Here is a 6,346-nt window from a genome sequence, read left to right as displayed (position 1 = left end):
TGCACCTAGGTTACAGCTAACCAAATATTGAGGTGATTTGCTTAGTGCCCATAGAAAGTCTACACCTCGAACTTAAATTTTTTTAAATAAATCTGCCTTAATTAAATCTATAAAGAGATTAAATAGTTTTTTCCTACAGATCTACACAACCTACCTACGTTTTCAAAGTGAAGGAAAGTGTTCCAAATTAACAAAATAAACACTGAAATATCATAATTGGATAAGAGTTTATTCTTGGTGAACACACCTTCTGCAGCCATTTCAGCTGTGAGTCATTTGCATTAAGATTCTACCAACTTCGCACAACTCTTAGGGCAACAGCCATTGTTTTTTTCAATTTCTCCAATATGGTTGGAGATTGTTGATGGATAGTAATATTTAAACCTTAGCCACATTTTTTGTGGGTCAACTTTTATTTCACTACATTCCTGAAGAAAATATATGCTTTTTACTCTGACAACCAGAAGTACTTGTTACATTTTGAATGCTTAGCAGGACAGGAAAATAGTCCAAATCACGCACTTATCAAGAGAACCTCCCTAATGCGTCTGATCTGGCGGATTCACTAAACATATGCTTCGTTTGTAAATGTCGACGTGCGCCCCTGGCTACCCATACGTTTTAAAAACGAGAATTATGATGTTTTCTTATTAAATGGAATTTTGACTGACATTTTAACTTTTTAAAAAACAATGTAACCTTTTAACTATGCAAGTGAATTAGGATCAAATTCTTATTTACAATGACTGCCTACCAAGAGGCACTTAAGTACTATTTAAAACCAAATACTTTCAGACTTAAACTCAGCCAGTAAAATATTACTTGATTTATTCTCATTTTCTATTAAGGTGTCTTTTACATTTACTGAACTATGACAATTGGGTACTTTTTCCACCACTGGTTGGTGGCACCTTAATTGAGGGGCTCGTGGTAATGGCTGGAGTGGAATGACATCAAACACATGGTTTACATCTGTTTGATGCCATTCCATTTGCTCAATTCCAGCCATTATTATGAGCCGTCTTCCCTTCAGCCGCCTTGTGTGCTAGGAACACTTAACACCTCTTGGAAATCCATTCTGTCTTCTGCATTTTCTTTTTTGTAATTGTCCTGCAGAAAAATAAAGCCCTATCCCAGTGTTAGGTTTTCAGAAGTTGAGCTGTTCCATTTTTGTATTTATTGTGGCCGCATCATGTTATGGGTATGCTTGTCATCGGCAGGGACAGAGGTTTGTCAGGATCAAAATAAAAATGAAAGGAGCAAATCCCAGAAAAAGTTAGAGGAAGACCCGAGTCACTGAAAATGTGGAGTAGATCTGTAGGGAAAATCTAGATAATTTAATCACTTAAGATATTAAGGCAGCAAAATGTGAAAAGTTCAATGGGTGTAGATTTCTATAGACACTGCACATGCCCCTATCACTTCCATTGAGGGTTAGTTTGTGGTTTTAAAAGAAAATCTAATCCATGGTTCAGTTATTTTGGCACAGACTGCTTACTTTCAGGGCAAGGAACCATCTAACAAGTTCAAACATCCTGGACTACTCCTTAAGCTACATGCCAGAATGAAACTGAATTAGTCTAAACAACTATTTGTGCAGGTCAACAGGAGGCCTGAATTGGTCTACTTAGACTCGGGTCTCAGTAGCTGCCCCAAGGCCACATTCTTTTGGTCACTTCCTCTGCATGGCTTCACATTTAAATGAAGAAAGGTTAACTTGGAGAGATTGTTTTTCTTCAAGTGCTGCACACAGTGGTACACAGTCCATATTCACGTTCTTCCCGTTGCTCTCTCGGTTGTGAGGGCAGAAGAGTATGAGCCTTCAGAAGGAGGACCGGTACCAAGGTAAATAACTTGTAGAGAGTGCTGTAACACATCAACGGTAATGTGTTCACAGGGTCCCAGATGGAAGGGAAGTAAAGATGACAGATCTAGTGATACTGGAATGCATGGCTTAATTTGTACTCAGAGACAGGTTCCAGTGTCATCCAGTACAGGTCTATAACCTAATGACTGCACCAGCTAAAAATAAATTACTGACTTGCTTTGAATGAGCCATGAGACTGCGAGCCTGCTGACATTTGAACAGAAGTAACAGTTTAAAAAACGCAGTTTACCAGTTTTCTACAGTTTGTTTTTCGTATTATGCAGTACAAGAAGAAGATGGAACACAATTAGTGAGAACAAGGACAGACCTTGGTATGAACATGGAAGAGAATAAGGGAGACCTTAAGGTAATTACAAGCCTGAACCAGACATTCCCTGGGCACAAGTCCGAGTAGCCCTCATTGTAATTATAGTAAGCCAGAGTGTCAGTTTTATCCAGTCTCCTGCAGCCCATCACTACTGTTTCCAATGTTTCTTTGTTTTACCTAATTGTATTCTTATTTATATATTTACATAATGTGTTACAGTGGGATTCATTATCCAGGAAAGGTCTTTCCCTTGTTCAATTATTCAGGGCTCAGTCACAGACCGTCATTAAAGTTTCATGGGAGACAATTTGGAGGCAGTGCTGGTCACAGAGTGAGGTGAGCATGCATGCACGGTCGCTTTGGGAAACAAAAAAGGCCTTGTTGCCTTTAGAAATGTTTGTTGTGAACTTGTGACTGAGGAGTAAGTGACATGTGGAATAAAAGTATATTCATCATTAAATTTGGGGACTATTGACCCAGAAACTAACAGGTGGTATTGTATGTTGATCAAATGTATTTGATTAGGCATGTCACTTGGGGAGTTATCTTATCTCTCTGAGTGATCCTTTTCGGTACTTCAGATTATCACAAGTGTCTAACTATCTTGGGCCCTCTGTGTGGCCTTATCACATGTAAAATGTCTGAAATAATTCAATAAGATGATTTTTATAAATTGTATCCCCTTTTCGTGGTATCCAATCGCTAGTAATTACTATCTTGTCTCATCGCTACAACTCCCGTACGGGCTCGGGAGAGACGAAGGTCGAAAGCCACGCGTCCTCCGAAGCACAACCCAACCAAGCCGCACTGCTTCTTAACACAGCGCTTAACACACCTCCAACCCGGAAGCCAGCCGCACCAATGTGTCGGAGGAAAAACCGTGCACCTGGCCCCCTTGGTTAGCGCCACTGCGCCCGGCCCGCCACAGGAGTCGCTGGAGCGCGATGAGACCAGGATATCCCTACCGGCCAAACCCTCCCTAACCCGGACGACGCTAGCCCAATTGTGCGTCGCCCCACGGACCTCCCGGTCGCGGCCGGCTGCGACAGAGCCTGGGCGTGAACCCAGAGACTCTGGTGGCGCAGCTAGCAATGCAGTGCCCTAGACCACTGCGCCACCCGGGAGGCCACATAAGAGGATTTTTTGAAATAAAAAATAGAATGGCTAAGTTGTAAAACATAATAAATATAAACCACCAATTTAGTGAGTACCATTGATGTTTGTGAGGGTTTCGGAATGAAATATCCTTTATATTATTTTTACACTCTTATTTATTTAACTATGTCAATATGCATTTATTGTAAATATTTTGGCATAAAACTGGTGGCAGTTGTGAAAAAGTCATTAGTTGCAGAGTTCAATGAAAATAATGCCATTGTTGATTTAGATGCATTTTTCATTAACAATGCTATTTTCTGTTGAACCATATGGTTTATTTACTATAAACTTGTGGATAATATTGACTCAGATATATACAAACATTATACTATATATGAATAAATGTTTAAAAAGTTATTCAGGTATAGATTACCAAAGTTACAATAGATTGCCATAGATTTTCTGTAAATTACAAAAATTACTGAAGATTACCAGTAGTTTTGCAACCCTACTCTTGAGACAAAATGTAATACTGATGCACACAAATAGATAACTCAAAAAATTTGTCTCCTTATAATTATTGTCATATTTAGAAATGTAAATTCCCAGTGCCTAAAGAATAACACGCAACAAGTTACTCCTCCCCATACACACTTAGAAATAACACTTGTTTTGGGAAATACACAAATATAACTTTGATCATTCTGCATGCCTTGCATCCTCTTAACTGCCCAATCACATGCTCGCAGAAATAGCCTTGAGTGGAAAATGGGTCATGTAAGATTTTCTCTGCAACATAAACAGGAACGCGTAGGCTACACTAGGGAGGTAATTGAAACTTTGTGTGTATTTGGCTTTACATGGGATAATAAATACACAACAGCAGCTTACTGTAATACTTTGCTGAAAAAGATTAGAGCAGAAAATATCTGAATCTCTGAAATAAGAATCCCAGACAATTTATTTTCAGAGATAAATATTGTTTTACAAATGAAACCCAGTGCTCTAAATTGCTGAGTGAAATTGTTACAGGGATGGGAAAGAAAGAAAGAATGACTTGGCATTCTATCTCCTTATCACAGTGAAATGTTGTTCAGTTGAATTACAACAACAATTTTCAGACATGTCATGGAGGCTGCATGACAGGCAGGCCAGTTATCTCTCGGATTCATTGTTAAAGATTTTTGAAAATATTTTGTGGGAGGAACATCATACTATACTGTTTCTTCTCTCTAGTATTCTGTCTATTCTGTCTGAATACTGTTGTTCATATTCACTCTTACAATATGTCTTGATATTGTTCCTTTAAGGCATGTTTTCATGTCAGGAAAAATATTGTAAAGATTTTACATTTGCTTTATTCTTAGCACCAACTCATACACTGGTAGCATGACTAATTGCAATGTTTTAATTTCTAATTGTCCGTGTATAAATCTTCTATTTGCTCTGGGCTCCAATCCCAGAATGAGATGTGATTACATGAGCTGAATTAGACTTTTTAAAATCCTGGTTTCCAAAAGAAACAAAATTAACTAAAATGTGTTGGTTATTTGTCTCCAATATGTATATTATGTAAATAAGTATTAAGATGTTCAAAATGTGGTTGAATACTACAAGTGTACAATTTGGATTTGGACATTATATTGTGATTGAGCTCCATTCCTCTCCGTCCCTCACCTATTCATGGTAATTCCTCCAATGTGTCATCTCTCCTGGGTCATCAGTTCCCCTGTATATGGTTTTGATCCCCTGCTCAGACATTGAATGCATCAACCAATGTTTGCATACCATGTCATCGACTGTGCCGTCGGGCACCAATTTGCTATAACATATTATGTGGTTAGCTGATAAGTGAAATACCCATCCAGGCGTTGTAAGATCTGGAATGCGTCAGCAATGTCTAAGCAGAGGAACACAACCTATGTTTTCTGCATTCAAGTTTCAAGTTTTGGGCTCCTGAGTGGCGCAGCAGTCTAAGGCACTGCATCGCAGTGCTTGAGGCATCACTACAGACCCGGATCCGATCCCAGGCTGTGTCGCAGCCGGCCGCGACCAGGAGACCCATGAGGCTGCACACAATTGGCCCAGCGTCACCTGGGTTAGGGAGGGTTTGGCCGGCCGGGATGTCCTTGTCCCATCGCACTCTAGCGACTCCTTGTGGCGGGCCAGGCGCATGCACGCTGACTTCGGTCGCCAGCTGTACAGTGTTTCCTCTGACACATTAGTGCGGCTGGTTTCCGGGTTAAGCGAGCAGTTTGTCAAGAAACGGTGCGGCTTGGCAGGGTCGTGTTTCGGAGGACGCATGGCTCTCGACCTTTGCCTCTCCCGAGTCCGTAAGGGAGTTACAGCAATGGGACAAGACTGTAACTACCAATTGGATATCACGAAAAAGGGGTAAAAAGTAAGTACAGTACATACTTTTTACACAAGTAAATTGAAATGCCTTTCATGCAAGATCTTCCCAACAATGTAGTAATCAATATCAGTAGTACAGTAAAATAAAACATGATGGCATCACAATGGTCGTGTTCCTCTGCTCAGATGTTGCTAACGCATTCCAGATCTTCCAGATCTTATTTGAAGTATCAGTTAACCACATCATATGGTATAGCAATCTTGTGCACAACGGCACAGTCGATAATGTGGCATGCAACCATTGGTTGATGAATCCAACGTCTAAGTAGAGGAACGGGACCAATGTTATCCTTCGATTGGGCTGTGTTGCCTAATGGCTGAATTGGCTTGATTGGTGTCACATGTTTTTGTTGTTGTTGGGTTGACCAACTTTTCATTTCGTTTTGTCATTTTTCTTTTTCAGAGGGGGGGTTACAGGTACAAAAACAATCAAATAAATGCATACAAAGATAACCCCTGGCCTATTTTTTATAAAACATTTGGTGGCATCCCATAGACTCCGGGGGGTTATCGACCGCATTGTAATTGGTCATTATGCATGTCCAAAATTGCATAGATATATGTCCCAATAACCAGATGGAATTTAGTTAATTCTAACAATGTCCTCTTCAGACAATCAAAAAACCTGGAATCATATG

The sequence above is a fragment of the Salvelinus fontinalis genome, chromosome 28, assembly GCF_029448725.1.
Source record: "Salvelinus fontinalis isolate EN_2023a chromosome 28, ASM2944872v1, whole genome shotgun sequence".
NCBI lineage: Eukaryota > Metazoa > Chordata > Actinopteri > Salmoniformes > Salmonidae > Salvelinus > Salvelinus fontinalis.
This window is presented reverse-complemented; position numbering follows the sequence as displayed.